General features: G+C 37.1%; 1 non-coding gene and 1 pseudogene across 1 annotated transcript; one reads left to right on the top strand and one right to left on the bottom strand.

Moving 5' to 3' along the window:
• Window positions 1–433: 433 nt before the first annotated feature.
• Window positions 434–15,945, bottom strand: LOC108999046 (annotated as a pseudogene).
• A 130-nt stretch (window positions 15,946–16,075) lies between these two features.
• On the top strand, window positions 16,076–16,182 carry LOC118349764. Its single transcript, XR_004802682.1, has one exon. It is a non-coding gene; the product is annotated as a small nucleolar RNA R71 (small nucleolar RNA).
• Window positions 16,183–17,759: the final 1,577 nt, after the last annotated feature.

Here is a 17,759-nt window from a genome sequence, read left to right on the forward strand (position 1 = left end):
CTGAACTCTTTATCGAGGAACAAGGGCACCACAATTCTAATTTGATCTTGTTTCCTTCCAAACTTCACAAATAACTCTAAAATCATATTCTTGCATTTGCTTTCATTCAAAACACTTTTAAGACACGTGGTACTTAAGTGGCTGAAACATACTTAACCTTTTTTTTTTTTTTTTGAACTAAGGAGAATATTTGAGTATTATGTAAACGGTTACTAGTTGATCGGTGCATGCACAAGATATGATCTTTGATGTTCGCTCTTGGATTTCTGGTTACAAGAATTGGCTAAGAGTTTTGCAACCAACCAAATACCAAACTGTACATGTTCTATAAAACTACCAAAGTCTTTACGGAGTTTTATTGACACGGTTCGTTTCCAAATTGTGACAAAATCGAAGGAATACAACAAGATTTGTGTGTTTTCAACCTAGGATTTTACAGAAGTTGAATTGCCGCAATGGATGGGATTTTCTCTCATAGTTTCTATGTAACAGCCACACGAACAGTCATCAGTCATCACTCCTGCTGCTGGTCCTGTTATTCGAACTTTGACTATTGGGCTCCTCAATTGCCACGAGTTCAAGTGATCCACTTGCTACCCCAACTAGATAGGACCTTATTTCTTCGAGTACCGTCTCTATATTTTCCTCATTCATCTCAAGACCAGTTTCTTCATCAGCTATCGGTTCCACTGCAACTATTTCAGGGATCTTTTCCATCAAGCGATGCTCAATGCCCATTTTCATTGTCATAACGGAACTTGGACAGGAGCCACATGCTCCCTGTAGCTTCAATTGTACAATGTTGCCATCAATCTCATGCAATGCCACATTTCCCCCATCTACAATTAGATAAGGTCGGATTTCATCCAATACACTTTGAACATTTTCTGCAGTTAGTGGCAATTCCACAACTGAATTCGGAATAGCAACAACCTTCACAGCTGGACTGCATGAGCGGGATTGGAAACGAATTGGAATGGAACGGTATGAATCTAGCCATACCGAATCATGTCCCCTCGCGATAGAAAGATGCGTGCCAAACAAGGTGGAGCTCTTGGAGGGGCGAGAAGATGTGGGAGGCTTTAGGGTTGTTTGGGCCCTATTTCAGTATAAGGGTGTATTCACCACTACAGCTTGCATCTTCTTCTAATCCAATCCTCTTTTGCCTTTTTCTTCTATTACCTTTTCTTTTCCTACGTTTCTCGATAGATAAACAGAGGTCTAGAATACAGATCCCTCTCCCTCTCTCTCTCTCTCTGGAATCAAACCCTCTCTTAACCTTGCTTGTCAACTTCTAGCCATTTGTCCTACTATACCATTTGGCCCTTATGTAAGTGAAGTTATGAACTCAACCTCGAGGTGACCAATCGATTTATCAATTGAGCCTCCACACTCAAATGACACATTTTCTTGAAAGCATTCCTTGCCAAATATCACCCAAAATTTAGCACTATAAGGGCAAAATCTCTTTCACATTAAGTCACTTTTCCAACCTGTTGTGTGACATCCTGGGCTTAGCCAAGTCTTCCTATTTTTATTAACAGGTTATGTGTAGTTGTTGGGCCATGCAAGATGATAAAGGATGCTTAGAGATATTTTTATATTTTTGGACATTGGTACAATAGGCATGAAAGCCCACAAGAAAGGCCCACAAGGCCCATAAGAGATTTCAGCCATTGGTAAGATATTAGGGCTTGGAAACCCTAAGTTGAACTCTAAGGTTTAGATGGAGGCACCACATGGCATGGGAAGATCTTTTGGTTTTCTAGAAGCTCATCCTTGGAAACCTAGGGAAGTAGCAACACGTAACACTTGGTCAACATGCACAAAGGTTCTAGAAGGAGGTAAGAGGATGGGACAAGAGAGAGGATTTGGCCACACATAGGGAACATGCCACTCTTACCAACCATATGCCACGTGTCTCACATGCACAACTCACTTTTAGGTCACTTTTAATCTAGACGTGAAAGAGGGCAAGGGGAGGAGATAAGATTAGGGTTTCGGTGAACCAAAGAGACCTTCATGCCACCCATGGGATTTTGGCAAGTTCCAAGAAGTTTGTAATGATTTGATAAGACAAAGAGGCACCTAGGAGCACTTCAAATCAGATGGCACAAATACTAAGGGACTTCTAGGGTTCGGCCATGGGGATTACGCGCCCCACATGCAAGCCAACCATCTTGGTTGACACTTGCCATGCATGGAGGAAGGGCCTTAGAGTTCCAAGATATTTTTTCTTGGGAAGAGGAAGAGACTCATGGGAAGGCATGCATCTAGATTCTAGAATAATCTTTGTGAAAGGGAGTGCAAGGGGCGACGACAAGGGAAAGCTAAGAGGCACACGCCACCTACCCACCTAAGGAAGAGAAGAGACTTTCTTGGGGAGGTGAAAGGGGTTTTGGCAAGCCACATGCGCACACACACCTCACTTGCCACATGGCAAACATGCACACATGTAGTTGTTCAAGATTGATTTAGGATTTTGAGATTTACCTTTTTTCCACCAAGTACATTGAACCTAGACACATGAAGAAGGGCACAAAAGGGAATTAGGGTTTCAGATTGGAGAAAGGAACCCGAACACCATTTGCCTTGAGCAAATAAAAGATGAAACTTTGAAGAGGAAGGAGAGCCACAACCATTACACCTAGAAAAAGTTAAGGTTTATTCTTATATGGAGTTTTAGTTTTGAGAAGCTCGAAAGTGTTGGAGTTTTCTTACCATAAGGACAAACCTCAAAAGCCACATACTCGATTTACACACTCTCCAATAAGATTAAGATTTTCATATAACCTTGTCTAATGATCTTTGAATTATATTTTCAGCTTGCTATTTGCATTCGTTAGATTTTTGTAAGTAGACCTTCAACTTACTCTTGGATAATGTGTATATGACGTGTGAACTTGCATTTGCTTGATATTGGATTGGATGAAATTTCTTATCATGTTATATACTCGAATTTACTTAAATATGTGTTGCCATATTGATCGTTGGTTGAATGAAATCTCTTGTAATACCATGCCTTGTATTTGGATCTATATGATTATGTTGCGATGTTGCTTGATTATGATGTTATATCAAACATGTTAGTTGTTATAAGTCTATGTTACTTTTGTAAAATCATGCTTTCAAGTACTATATGTTTCGGCCAAGTGTAGTGAATGATATTGTGAATTTATTTTACCCTTTGTTAATAGTTGAATGTCATTGTTCGTATGTGTAAATCAAGTATTCGCATGTTCTAATATTTTCAAGTCATAACGCAGGATGTATATTTTTTTTATGATTGTATGAATCTCGGCATACATTATTACATGATCCATGTGTGATAACCCGAAACTTAGCTAGATTTCATCCATAATTATTTTCGTTGCCTTAGTATTATTTTAGGGCCATGAAATTAGGTCTAACTGGATAGAGGCCTTGGAATTGTAGTTAGCATCCAAAGCCCAAGAGAAAGGGCCACTCAAATCCCTAGAACTCGGCCAACTAAGTGGGCTTGAGCCCAAAAACCCTAAAAGAAACATAGGGACATGCCTAAGCCATAAGGTGAAGAGACATTCGGCTAGGGGAAAAGGCCATACGCCACTTGTCTTTCATGCAATGGATCTCTAGCAACCAATAGAATTTGTGAAAGAATTCTATAAAAGGGGGAGGAGCCACATGCCCAAGGGCTTTTCTTTTTGTCATTTTTGGATTTTGCATGCTCTCAACCTCTCCACAGTCTCTTACATGGCTACTTGGTGTTTTCCTCACTTTCTTGAGTTTTCCTTCCAATCAAATATGAAAAACAACCCTTCTCTACATCCAAGGAAGGACCACGACACCAAGCACAAAGGAATCCAAGGTAAGGATCTTGTTTTCTCATCTTTCTTCACACTACTCACATCTCACTCGAGGAGATGATAGAATCTCCAAAGAGCTTGAGATTCTCAAAGGGTCATGTGACGACCAAGAAGTTTTAGGCTTTTTAGTGTATTTTTTCTTAGATAACCCCATGAGAGTTTTGGCCTTCATAGGAAATTAGGGTTTGAAGCCCAATGAAACTAGGGCTCACGCCCAACTCAAAGTTCTTGCATGCAATGACAACTTATGTCTAGGACTTGATGAAACTAGATGGAAATGAGAGAAGAAAGGTGAGAAGGATCCAGGGTTTGGCCTTACACGTCTACCATAGGAGATCATCCATCTTCTTGCCATGTGTTGCGCATGCAAGGATGTTTGCCTATAGGAAGAAGCTTTGTGACACTTGTCACTATGGGAGAGAGATTCTAGAAGGAGAATGATGAGGTTATGGAAACGTGGAGCCTAGGGAAAGCCAAGAGGCCTTGCACGACAACCATGAGAAAACAAAAAATATTCTTGCTTTGTCATGCATGCAAAAAGGTAAGAGAGGATGTTGTCTTGGGAGGGACGAAATCCACTTGGAAAGGGAGAGCCACACGCCTAGGGTTCCTAGAAGGAAATCTTGGTGGAAATCCTTGAGAAGGACGGCTAGGGCAAGGAAGTTTGTGCATGCTTTTGACCAATCACATGCTTGTCCAAAAGTTTAGTGAATGAAGATCTTATTGGGAAGAGAGGGAAGTTTCGGTAGCCAACATACACACACACTCCTCACATGCCACTTGGCACACATGCACACATGTAAGAGATTGATGAAGATTTTTAGCTTGACAAAGACCATTTAGCCACAAGGTTAATTGAACCAAGATATGAGGTGAAGGGGAAAAGTGGGAATGAGGTTTCGGTTTTGAGGAAGGAGGCGCCACTTGTCCAAAAGGTCCTATTGTGTTTCCAACACAATCAAATGATGAGAAAGAGGAAGAAGCCTTAGGGTGAGACGCCACTTGGCAACTATGCAAATGAGCTTGGCTCATGCAAGAAGCTTTTTGTATCTATAAAAGGGAGAGGAGCCGAAAACCCTAAGTCTTTTAGTCATTTTGTGAATGTCTCTTGAAGTGTTCGGCCACCACCTTTCTCTCCAACTTTCTTTCATTTTCTCACCATCCAAACACTCTTCAAATTGTTATTTTCGCACCCAAACATCATTTTGAGGATAAGCAAAGCAAGGAGATACTTACAAGAAGAGAGCCACAGAATGTATGAAGCCATCATCACCCTTTTAACACACTCACACACACGACATTAAGGGGTGAAGTTTCGGTTTCTAGTGGGTTCATCAAGAACTCATGCTCACACACACACATTTGAGTTAGAAGAGTTAGCTCATGTTTTGAGAAGTTTCCACATGAACCCAGGCCTACATACACATGGTTAGATTAGGGTTTTTCTTCACAGAAGGTAGATTCAACCCTACTTGCTTAAGCCTATATGCATGATGTTTTGAGGATGAAGACCACAACTCTAGTGTCTCTCTATGAGCTAGGATTTTTGTTATAGGTAAGTTTCTAACTCAAGGAAGGAAGGTCTGAATGTTTGGAGTCTTTTTCTTGAAAAAAGATGTTTAGAGCACAACACTTAATCACATAGGTTAGGGTTTTTCTTAAATGATGAACCTAACGATTACTATATATTTTTAGCTTGCTTGCTATCTATTGTGGATTTTTTTGTAAGTAAACTTCTAACTTGTACTTGGATACTTTATGTATATATCATGTGAACTTGTTGATTGTTCGGTTTTATGTGAATGTTTGTGATATTGATGTTTCTTCCATGTGATATAATTTCTTCTTAGCATGACTATCTCATGTATGAGTAGAATGGTCTATGGAATTTATTCATGTTATGAAAATGGAATAAGAAACCATCGTAGGGTTCGGATTGCATAATGTTTGACTTGTATATGAATGTTTTCTACTTGACCAAATCATGTATGAAATTTAGTTCATGAGATTGCTTGTCTTTAATAAGCATGATCACTAGCATGTTTCGGCCACCCATGAATGTTCATTGTTAAAATTTTATTTTACACATTAGAAGATTTTAAGTTCATGAAAAGCTGATTGAAATGCATGTTTTCAAACTTTAAGGTCTCAACTATTACTATGGATGAGGTATGATCATTTTGTGATTGAAGTTTAATGAGCTAAGACCGATTCTTGGATGTGCTAGGATTTTTATGTTTCGACCAATACATGGAAAATATTGAATGTTTGTTTCTTTATTGATATTCAATGCTATTTTTATAAAAGAACATGTTCGCATGTTCTAATATTTTCAAGCTGTAATGCGAAATGTACTGGAATTGCATGTTTGAATGTCATATGGTTATGATGAAGCATTCGACATTGCATGTGTCTCATGAAAGTTCTAAGTTTCATTGTCATGTCACATGCATTGAGATTGTGAAAATCTTTTGAAAGATAAAGAGTCTTTTAAAGTTCTATCATGACCCCAAAGGCTAGGACTGGGAAATGTCCTAGTGGAACTCCTCTGTCCATTCAGAAGTGCTTAAAATGGAGTGGTAACCCCTAGGTCAATGAAGTACAGTCGGCAGATCTTGAATGATTCCTAAAAGAAAAGGATACCGGAGCGGGATTGCACCTAAAGCTAGTGGATGCCCTACGGTGAAGGCAAATCTAACTACCATAATATGAATTATTAAAAGTAAGACATAGTCAAATTGGTCAAAGTGGACAATGCTTGATGCAGTAACTAGCAGGAAATACACGGTGCATAGGGGAGCTGTGATGTATCCATTTATATGTTAAAAGTTAAGAAAGGCCTCGAGCTCAAAGCTATGATATATGATCAAGAATCAAGCTCACAAGTATGTTAAATGAATAAGCATGAAATGAAGAAAGATTTTTTTATGAAAGAAAAGGTTATGAAAGTTATTTGTATAAAATGTCTTTTTTGAAAAGTCAAATGCATAAGTAAAGTCTCATGTCCATGCATTCATTGTTAAGTTTGCTTACATATGTTTACTATATCTGTTACATGTTATTTGTTTACTTACTGAGATTTCTCAAAATTTCACTATTGTAATTTTCACTAGCATTCCTATACTCGGAATGGCAGAAGCTGTGATAGGTTTAGCAAGAGGACAACACCTCCTCCAGATAGGATTGTGCCTAAGATGGTCATAAGCTCGTCCGGGCCTTCCATTTTGGATCATCTTGAGTCAATTGACCAAGCTATCACTAAGATACTTTAGGATATTGAGAAGTTTAAAAGATGCCACAATCAGGACAAGGATTGGGCCTTAGAGAAATGAGTGAAGCCCTATTCTCACTCAAGATAAAGACCTATGTCATGGGACCACCTTTGGAAAATGACTCTTTTGATAATTGGATGTATTGGTCCCATATTTTAGGAGTCTCTTTTGGAAACACTTAACTACTTTTGATGACTCATATGAGATCTGAAACATTGGGATTTTATGTGCTACGGTACCATGATTATTGTCCTATTATTTGACCTAAGTTGACTTTTCGCTGTGATATACTGCATACTGCTAGTTATCATTAGGTGCATTACATCTTATCTATCATGTATGAGGGGTATGTAACCTTGTGTTGCATATTTCGACATTTCAGCTTCTGCCAAATCCCAAGTGAGGCTTGGGGGTGCCACAGGTCACGTATGATTTCAAGGTTATTTCATCTTGAAATAACCTAGGGTTTTCCTAGGGAAGGAGAAGCTAAAACTTTGAGGACTTGCATCCTCTATACAATCGGCCAAACACACACATCTCATATATTCATAACTTAGCCATGGTTACGTGAACTTGAAGGGTTTTCATGTTCAAAAACCCTAGAGTCGAAAGGTTGAAGTATTTCCCACAACACGTGACGAACCCTAGAAATCTTACACACACTCACACACATGGATTAGGGTTCAAAACCCTTGTTCTAACATGTTGTACTTCCGTTTACAGCTTGCTAGTGGTTTCTTGAAGAATTTTTGTAAGTAAACACTCAACTTAGTTTGGTTAACATGCGTATATATTTGTGTAAATATTTCTTTGTTATTGTTATCTTTGATAGTCTATGTTTTACTTGGTTGAATATGTTGTTTCAACTTTGTATAAGATCATGAAAGAGGTTATATGATTCGGATCTATGTTGAAAATGCCATGATTCACATGCACATGTTTCGGTTTTGCTTGAGGTTATGTTGATGTTTCATGTGTCTTGAAGATTCAGTTATTGTAAGGCTAAGTGCTTCGGATTTATGTGATATTGTCATGATTTCAAGTTTGATTCACCCTTGACATGGCTTTTATCTATTATGCTTCAAGTTTGAAACATGTTAAAGTGAAATTTCTTCAAGTTACATGCCTTTGATGTTTCGACCAAGTCATATTCTTCTATGTTCATGAAGTTGTTTTGATATTTCGTATGTCCTATGTTATCATGCCATGATTTGAATATGTTACGCTTGATGATTTCATGCACGACATCTCATGTGGCACATGTCAAGTGTAAGAAGGAACACGTCTTAAGTCTCATGTCACATGCATTTAAGTAAATGATCTTTTTAAAAGAAAAAGAAACGTGTCAAAGAAAATGTTTTATCACGACCCAAAATTCTAGGATGGGGGAATGTCCTGGTAGAACTCATTTGTCCACTCTAGAGTATTTAAAAATAGAGTGGTAATCACTGGATTGACAAAGAGCCATCAGCGTTCCTTGAATGGATCTTTCTGGAAATGATGTTGGAGCGAGGTAGCACCTAATGCTAGTGGGTTCCATGACTAAGGCTAATAACTCAACGAAGTACTGTCGTGTTACAATGAATATGAATAAGACGTATCCACCACAGTCTACGACGGACTGTTGGTGGTACGGTAACTAGCAGGAACACGTGGTGCTTAAGGGAGCCGTGTTGTGTCCACCATGTATTATAAGAACAAGGCAATGAGCTCACATGATATGGATCATGTGATATGAATCACGTGATATGACATGGTATGATAGGATACGATATGGATCACGTGATATGATAAGATATGAATTGATGTCAAATAATGTTTTTCCGAAAAGTCCAAAGAATCTGTTACATGTCTTTTGAAAAAGGTCAAGTGCATAAGTCAAGTTTTGGGTCACGTCATGTGTCAAGTACATGTTCATGCATGCATTCCATGGTTTCCTACTTGTATGCTAACTAGCTAAAATTTCTCGAAATCTCATTGTGGTAGTTTCCACTACCATTCTCCAGTCGAAATGGCAGAAGTTGTGATAGGTTTAGAAGATCACCCCATGGTGAAAAGCAAGAGGACTATGGTACCCCCGACCAACGAGGAGGTACCGAAGAACAATGAGAGTTCATTGGAGCCCTCCTATAGGCAGAAATCTATGCTAAGACATTTGCAAAAGGAATATTAATGTAAAGCTACCTAAACACTTTCAAAAACTTCTCAAACTGTTGATCAATTTTATTCTACTTAATCCTTTAAGGAAAATGAATGGGAGGGACATAAGGTTCGACTGGTGATTGAACTGAATTATTGCATATTTTATACATTTAGTGTGACGCCCCCAAATTCCACTTGGGATTGAATGGACATTTAAAGCATCGAGACATGCAACACAAGGTTACCTGCCCCCGTTCATGACATATAAGATGCAATATTTCTCACATGCATCTAGCATTATGCAATATTTGCAGCGGATAATTTTTTTCTTTAGCAATACTATGCACCAAACCAAAATATCCCAAATACTTAAAACATACTTCATACATAATGACGTACTAAACAACTGAGATCATAACACTATTCCAAAATGGTTGTGATCAAAAGAGTGTTGGAGATTGAACTCCACAAATACAGGTAGTAACCTGAGGTAACTACTGTACTACCATCTATGTTGCACCATCGCTTAGTCGATTGTTTCCAGTTGGTCGATTCCCGTTTCTCCTTCAGATCCTGTAACAAGATCTACCATTCGGGGGGAATGGTAGTTGGGACTACCACAGTGAGATTTGATTACAAATCTCAGCAAGTTAACAGGAAACTTCCACACAGGTTAATGATGCATGAATGGCAGTAAAAGCATGAATGCATAATCAAATCATAAGTAATCATAGCATAACTTGACATACAATATAACATAACTGGCATAACTTAAACTGAAACTGAAGCTTAGCATGAACGTGACTTAAAACATAACATGAACCTGAGCATGACAAAACATAAATATGAACTTGGAACGTAAATGTGAACATAACATAACATGAACTTAAAATATATTCTTGTCTCATGGGATTACCATGATTGCGTGAACGTAAACTTGAACATAACATAACGTGAAACATGACTTGAACGTGAAATGCATGAACTTGGAATCTTAGTCAATAGACTTAATCATTAAAGTGACCATATGGGTGCTACACAGGTCCCCTTGAGCCGTGTGTCCCTGCCGATTACTGCATCACATCACAGGTTTCTATACCAGTTGTGAGTGCGTTAATACGTACTCCACAGTTGTTGTGGCCCCACGTATTCTACGTGTCACAATTGCTGTGTCTCACGTAATGTATGCTCCACAGTTGTTGTGGCCCTATACTTCATGCTCCACAGTTGTTGTGGCCCCATGACTTATTTGTTTGTGCCACACTTGCTGTGGACACACGTAACATAATGTGTGGCACCATCGGCGTTAGTGCCTGACACCCTTCGGTGACCAGCTAATTAGGCCTCATTCGCAACCTGTTAATTGTACTTCGTCAACCCAGGGAATTTCACACCTATTTAGACACTCCAGCATGAACAAAGGAGTTTTACTAGGATATTACCCCATCCTAACGCTTAGGGTTGTGATTGACATGAATGACTTAACTGGCATACATGACATTTCGTACCGTGATGTAACATGAACGTAACATAAAAGACAGAAGTCATGACATAGAATAACGTGACATGAACATAAAACGACAGACATGACATACTTCGAGACATAAATGTAACAGAAAATATTTCATAACATAGCATACATGTAACATGCAACATTTCGTAACGTAGCATACCATATAACAGACAACATTTCTTAACATGGCGTAACATGTGACAATGAATATTACGTGACATGAAATACATGTAATAGATGGCATACTTAACTTAACATGACATACTTGCAATGTAAAGTAATGTATAGCAATACGTGACAGAATATCTTGTGTAACAGATGAATAATTCATGACAGAATAAATTTTGTGTAAGAGATAAATATGTAATGACTTGGCATGGCACATATGATAACATGCATACATACATTTTAGTTCCCTTACTTATCACTCATACACATTAAACTGATAGTAAGTTAAAAACTAACTTACCTTGATCTTCGCGCTTCGAGACAAAACTCAAGTGCGGTCACGAGAAACTGAAAGTAGTGATTTCTAAAAATTAGAACTTAATCACTAACAATTAGAAATATGGAGAAATATCAACTTAGAGTAAAATTACCATTTTACCCTTTACATGTGGGAAAATGACCATTTTACCCCTAACTTAAGGATTTTGTATCCTAACTCCAAAAATCACTAAAATTTACATACCTTATGTAAATTTTGTCTTAAGCTCAAATATCAATTCAGAAAAATTTAAAACTAAACACAACCATTAAAACTCTATATGGCCGAAACTTACAAGGCTATTTCCTTTGATTTTTGTTGTAATTCTTTCAAATCTCAAAACTCATGATTAAACCAAAATTTTTCTTCTACTACACTCATAACATATTCTTAAGAATAATCATGTTTTGAATCATGAACAAAAGTCATCAAAATCACTAAAACCATACTTGAACTTTTTGGTTTCTCTTCTAAGTTCAAAACAAATTTTTGTTTCTAACTTATTTTGATCAACCTCTTGATCCATGACTTATAAAGAAGTGATCTTCAAACCAAAACATCACATGGTTCAAAAAGGTGTCCTAAAATAGATCCAAGCTTCAAACTCAAGATCACATGGGTAAACATCAACCAAAACATAAATTTAGCCAAGAACATCATTACTTTGGCCTAACTGAATATCTCCTTGCATAAAATTTCATATCTTTGAAACTAACATCAAATATCTTCAAAATAATATTCTAACATGTATATAAGAGGTTTAGGATCTTCCAATAAAAATATCAAAGCCATTGGAGTAAGATTAAACCATAAAAGATTTAAACTTTCTCAAAATAGAAACTGTTTTTCCTCATCCAGTTTCTAAGTGTCTACACCTAAGAAAATATTTCACCAAAACTCTTAATCATGCAACAAATCCTCAACCAATAATCATATATACACATGTTAATAGTACTCCATAAAAATTTCGGACCAAGATCTATTCATTAGCTTAGTCATAAACTCCAAAATATAACACACTCTACAGTTTATCGCCCAGAATGACCTTTCTGGGGTCTAAACAACTTTTTACCAACAAATGATCTCCAAATGGAACTAATAAGATATCCACGTAAACTAGACTCCAAAACAAACAACTTTCATGAAGAAAAAGTTGCGAGAAAATACTTACAAAAGCTACGAAACTGGCGTTCAAAAGAGGTAAGAAAAACTGTCCGAGAGTGTCTTTTGTGTTCTATGAAGGAAAAGTGTAAAGGAGAGTTGCTTTTCGTGGGAAGTGGACTGGAGAGCCTCTGACACAAGCTATGGAAAGTGATATGACTGAAGGAAAGGTTGAGTGTTGGCCTTTTCTTCTCATAAAAATCAGTCCAAGATCTTTTCTCAAAGTGGAGTGTAAGAGTGAAAGAGTGATGTGGCCCTTTAGCTTTGTATTTCAAGAACCTTCTAGGCCCTTCTTGTAAAGATCTGGTCAGCCAAGTGGGGGTACAAACCTTAGCCATGAAGCAGTGCTAATGTGGTCAATTTCATGGGCCTTAGTGGGCCTAAACCGAATGGGCCTAAATTTTGGGATTTAAAGAGGGTTTGGGTTGCTATCAAGCCCAAATCCAATATCACTTAGCCCAATCAATTTTTGAAGGTTAGCAAGGTTAGATAATGATGTTCTAACACAAATTTGAAGGATTAATAGCATGTGGAGGTGATTTAATCAAGTGATTAAACACAATGCTAGAAATCGGATTAGAACAGGTTTAGAGGCCAACTTTAGGGTTTTGGGGAAACCGTTTAGGGTTCCGATTTCAACCATGCTTTTGGGCTTTCGATTGGATTCCCACCATTTAAGATTTTACTAGGATTGAAAACCTCTTTGGTCTGGCACAATTTGGTTGAGCAGATGAAACAAAGCTTGATTCCTTCAAATCCATCAAAAGCTCCTCATGGTGCCAAGTGTCTAATATTATTCACCAAGTGTGGCTAAGATCTTGCCAAGTGTCCATATAAAAGTTCTCTAATCTAATTTGGACATTCCACACTGTGATTTTGAAACACTGCAATTGGTGCGCTTATCGAGGTTACTATTCACTCAGAAAAAGTGAATCATAAACTTTGCACTAAAAATTCCTAAATATTCATATTAATCGACAGTGAAAATCGTTTACCGAAATTCAACATCGAACTACCCCTAAAAATAATTTCACAATTTCTAACAGACGTTTCGTTCGGAATTATGAAAATAGACTATTACGCCATAAAATCCTAAATAATCCACTGAGTCTAATGGCGTAGACCATAATGCATTCTGACACTTCTAACCACCTCAAATAAATAAAACTCATATTTCTAGCACCATAGTGAGTGATAACACTGACTATGTTGACAGACTAAAACCTATGCAATTGGTCGATTCGTAAAAACTTATGGGACTTTTATGAGATTCCTAAAGTCAATAGAAATTCCACCAATGAATTTCTAGCGGTTTGTTACATTTAGAACCAATATATTTTATTTATTTCATTACATTATTATTGGCTTTAGATGAAAAAATGGTTAACTTGAATAAATCCGAGTTGTGATTTAAATTGGTTAATAGCATGATATTTAAATTGGTTAATAGCATGATTTATGCTAAATTTTATAACTTCTGATTTAATTGAACAATGTTCATTCACATGCACAACATATTTTTGATATTCTATTATTCTTATTTTATTTTATTTCTAATTTCTATTATTTTATTTCTAATTTCAAATTCAAAGGATTTTCAAGTGGGCAAGACGTTGGAACAACTTAAGAACTTTCAACGAGTGTTGGACTCTTCAAATAAGAATAATGATGGGGTTTGAGAGTAATTCGAATCAGAATCCAAAATGTGTTAGGAGACAGAATGGACACACTTTAGTATTTTAATCATAACTTTCAGCTCAGATATCGGATTGATACGATTCTTAGTGAGTTGGATAAATATCTTAAAGGGTTACAAAGTTATCCTAATAAGAATTTCCAAATTCGAACTCTTGAAGTGGGTACGTGGCTGCCAAGTTGAGTTCTAAAATTTAAGCGATCTTATGTGCGGGAATATGAAGACATTATGGTTTCTTTCCTACCCTATTTAAGCATATCATTAATACGAAATTGAGGACTTTTGGGGAGCAGCACTGCACATTTGAAGAACTCTTCTAGGGTCCAATTGCCGCTCTAGCCGCCTCCTCCATTGCCTATCACCTCCATCTCCATTCATTTGGCTTGCTCTTTTCATTCCCTACTTTTTATTTAATTTCAGTTTGAGATATTTGGCTTAGACTTTTTGGCATTTTATTTGTTGTTTATTTACTTCGTGTTATTTATTTTTCTCGCTTCTTTAAGCTTTCATTTAACAGTGATTACAATTGTTATGGATTAATTTTGAGAATTTGTGATTTGAATACAAGGATGAATCCTAGAATCTTGATTTTGGGGATTTTCAATTTTCAGTTCATATTTTGTCAATTGCTTTCTAATCTAGTTTAATTCTTAGATTAGTTTTATTAATCTCTCAGTTCCATTGCATATTAGATCGATTAAAGCTTAATTATGACTTAAATAATTTCTGTTTTATTGTTTAATTTTCAAATTAATTAAGATTGTTTAGTTTAGTTGATTTTCTTTATTGTTAATTTCAATTTGTTAGTTTTCTTTAACATTTCATTTCGACACTCAAAAATCCAAAAATATGAATCTAGTTCATGACTAGTGCCCTTTTCATTCTTTTTGCACTCTTCCATTCATTGCACATACCATCATTTTTATTTTCTCTTTGTGAATATTTTCACTATTTTAAACGAGTTTGATTTTAAGTAACTTTCCCTGAGGAGACGATCTAAAAATTTATTTCTAATTATTACGCGACATCCTCCTGCACTTGGGATAGCGTTTGTGCTGCTCATTTTTAAGTGAGTCAATTGGTGGTAGTGGGGATGGTGTCTTGGCTAGGTCCTCAACTTCTTCACCGACCTTTTTACTCACCTCTTCATGGTCTTGTTCATCACCAACTATAGTCTCACCACTTACCTGACCAAGTTACTTACCACTTCTCAAGGTGACTGCCTTGCAATGCTCCTTCGGATTGACCTATGTCTTACTAGGCAAATTGACCTGTCCACGAGAATTGAAGGAATTGGCTAACTACCTCAATTGCACCTCCACATTTCTGTTGGAAGTCGCCAACTGGTCAACCTTTGCTTCCAGTCTCTCAAATCTCTCTGAACTGGCATTGGTTAACTTCTCAATAGCTATCTCTCTAGGCTGCTTACTTTCTAGTTGGGATGGTCTTGGTTGGAAACCAAGAGGATGGAAAGGTCTAGAATTGCTACCTTGGTTACCTTGATCTTTCCATGAAAAGTTGGGATGATTCCTCCAACCTGGGTTGTATGTGTTGAAATAAGGGTTGTTCTGCTGCTGCTGCCTGTTAAAATTAGACACAAATTGGGCATGCTCTACCTGCATACAATCAGAACTCATGTGAGGTCCTCCACAGAAATCACAACTCAATACAGGACTAGAAACAAAATTCACATTACCTAGCTTACGGAACATTTTTACCAGAGAATCAACCTTGGCACTCAACATGTTTATGCCATCTACATCATACATACCTGGAACCTTCTTAGGCATACATCTTTCATTAAACCACTGATAATTGTTAGAGGCCATTTCTTCTAATAACTCATATGCTTCTTTTGTTGACTTACTCATTAAATTACCTCATGCAGCTACATCTATGGTAATCTTAATTGAATGTGTTGATCCATTATAGAAAGTTTGTACAATCAGCCAATCAGGAAGACCACGATGTGGACAGTTCCTCTGCAATTCTTTAAACCTCTCCCAGGCTTCATATAAAAATTCACCATCAAACTGAACAAAACTAGTAATATCATTTCTAAGTTTGACAGTCTTAGATGGGGAAAAATACTTACTTAGAAAAGCTTGTGACAAGGCATTCTAGGTGGTGAAAGAGTTGGGTGCTTTGGAATTCAACTAGGCCTTGGCTTCATCCTTATAGAAAATGGAAAAAGTCGAAGCCAAATAGCATTATCACTAACTCTATTCATCTTAATTGTATCACAAATCTCCAAAAAGTTGGCAAGGTGTGCATGTGGATCCTCAGCAAGCCCTCCACCAAATTGCTTCTGTTGCACCATCTGGATGAGATCAGGCTTAATCTCAAAATTATTAGCATTGAATGTAGGTCTTACAAAGATGGGTTGAGAACCATTGACATTCGGCAAAACATAGTCACGCAACACCCTCTTATTCTGGTTATCTGCCATGGCTACTGCTTGTTCTTGCTCTAGCTCTAATCTTTGTTTTCTCCTTAGTGCACATAGTGTTCTCTCAATTTTTGGTCAAAAAGCTCAATTAGCTCACAGTTACATAGCATACGCTAAATATAGAAAACTTAAATTGACAAACAGAAACACAAAATAGCCTAAAACCCCTAGAAAATGATGGAATTTGGCCTCGAGAGGGTGAGGCTAGTCTAAATGAATAACAAAACAAAACAGAACAATAAAGTCTAAATTAATACATGAATTTATTTGCATTAATATCGAAAACAATCCTCTCCGACAACAGCGCCAAAAATTTAATGGTTGCTAGACTCTACCGCAAGTGCATGGGTCGTGATAAGTAGAATAGGGTGAAAAGAATATCGTTTCCACAAGGAAGAGATTCAAGTACCAATTTATAAAATTTTCTATATTATTTAAACGATCCCAAATTGATGTGACTGACTGCAAATTCTTAACCTGAAAAATCAAATACGAAAAGTTCCTTGGTATGACGCCCTAACCTCTACTTGGAATGGAACAGAGACTTAGAGCAACAACTTCAAAAATTTGATGGTTCTTAAACTCTACCGCAAATGCATGGGTAGTGACAAGTAGAACATGGCAAAAAGAATATCGTTTTCACAAGGAGGAGATTCAAGTACCGATTTATAAAATTTTCTATATTATTTAGACGATCCTAAATTGATGTGATTGACTGCAAATTCTTAACCTGAAAAATCAAATACGAAAGGTTCTTAGGTGTGATGCCCCAACCTTTGCTTGGAATGGAATGGAGACTTAGAGCATCGGGACATGCAACACAAGGTTACATACCCTTGTACATGAAAGTTAGTATGCAATGCATCCTATAAGTGCAACTAGCATAATGCAATAATCGCAGCGAATTAAGGGTGAAATAAAACTTATGCCAGAATAACTAAAAACATCCCAATGCATTAATGATCATCCTAGGTTCAAAACTAAATAGTAGCATAAGCTAAACATAAGAGTCTCCAAAGTTAAATCAACCACTTCATGCATTCTAGAGTATGAAGGAATAATGCTATAAACATAAGAATCAAGTCCAGTCTTCTCTCGAGGTTTGGCTCCTCCTCAATCAGTCAGATCTAACACTCCCTCTAGTCCATCCTCCTCGAATACTAACACAACTTCTATCATTCCGAATGATAGTGG

The sequence above is a fragment of the Juglans regia genome, chromosome 10, assembly GCF_001411555.2.
Source record: "Juglans regia cultivar Chandler chromosome 10, Walnut 2.0, whole genome shotgun sequence".
NCBI lineage: Eukaryota > Viridiplantae > Streptophyta > Magnoliopsida > Fagales > Juglandaceae > Juglans > Juglans regia.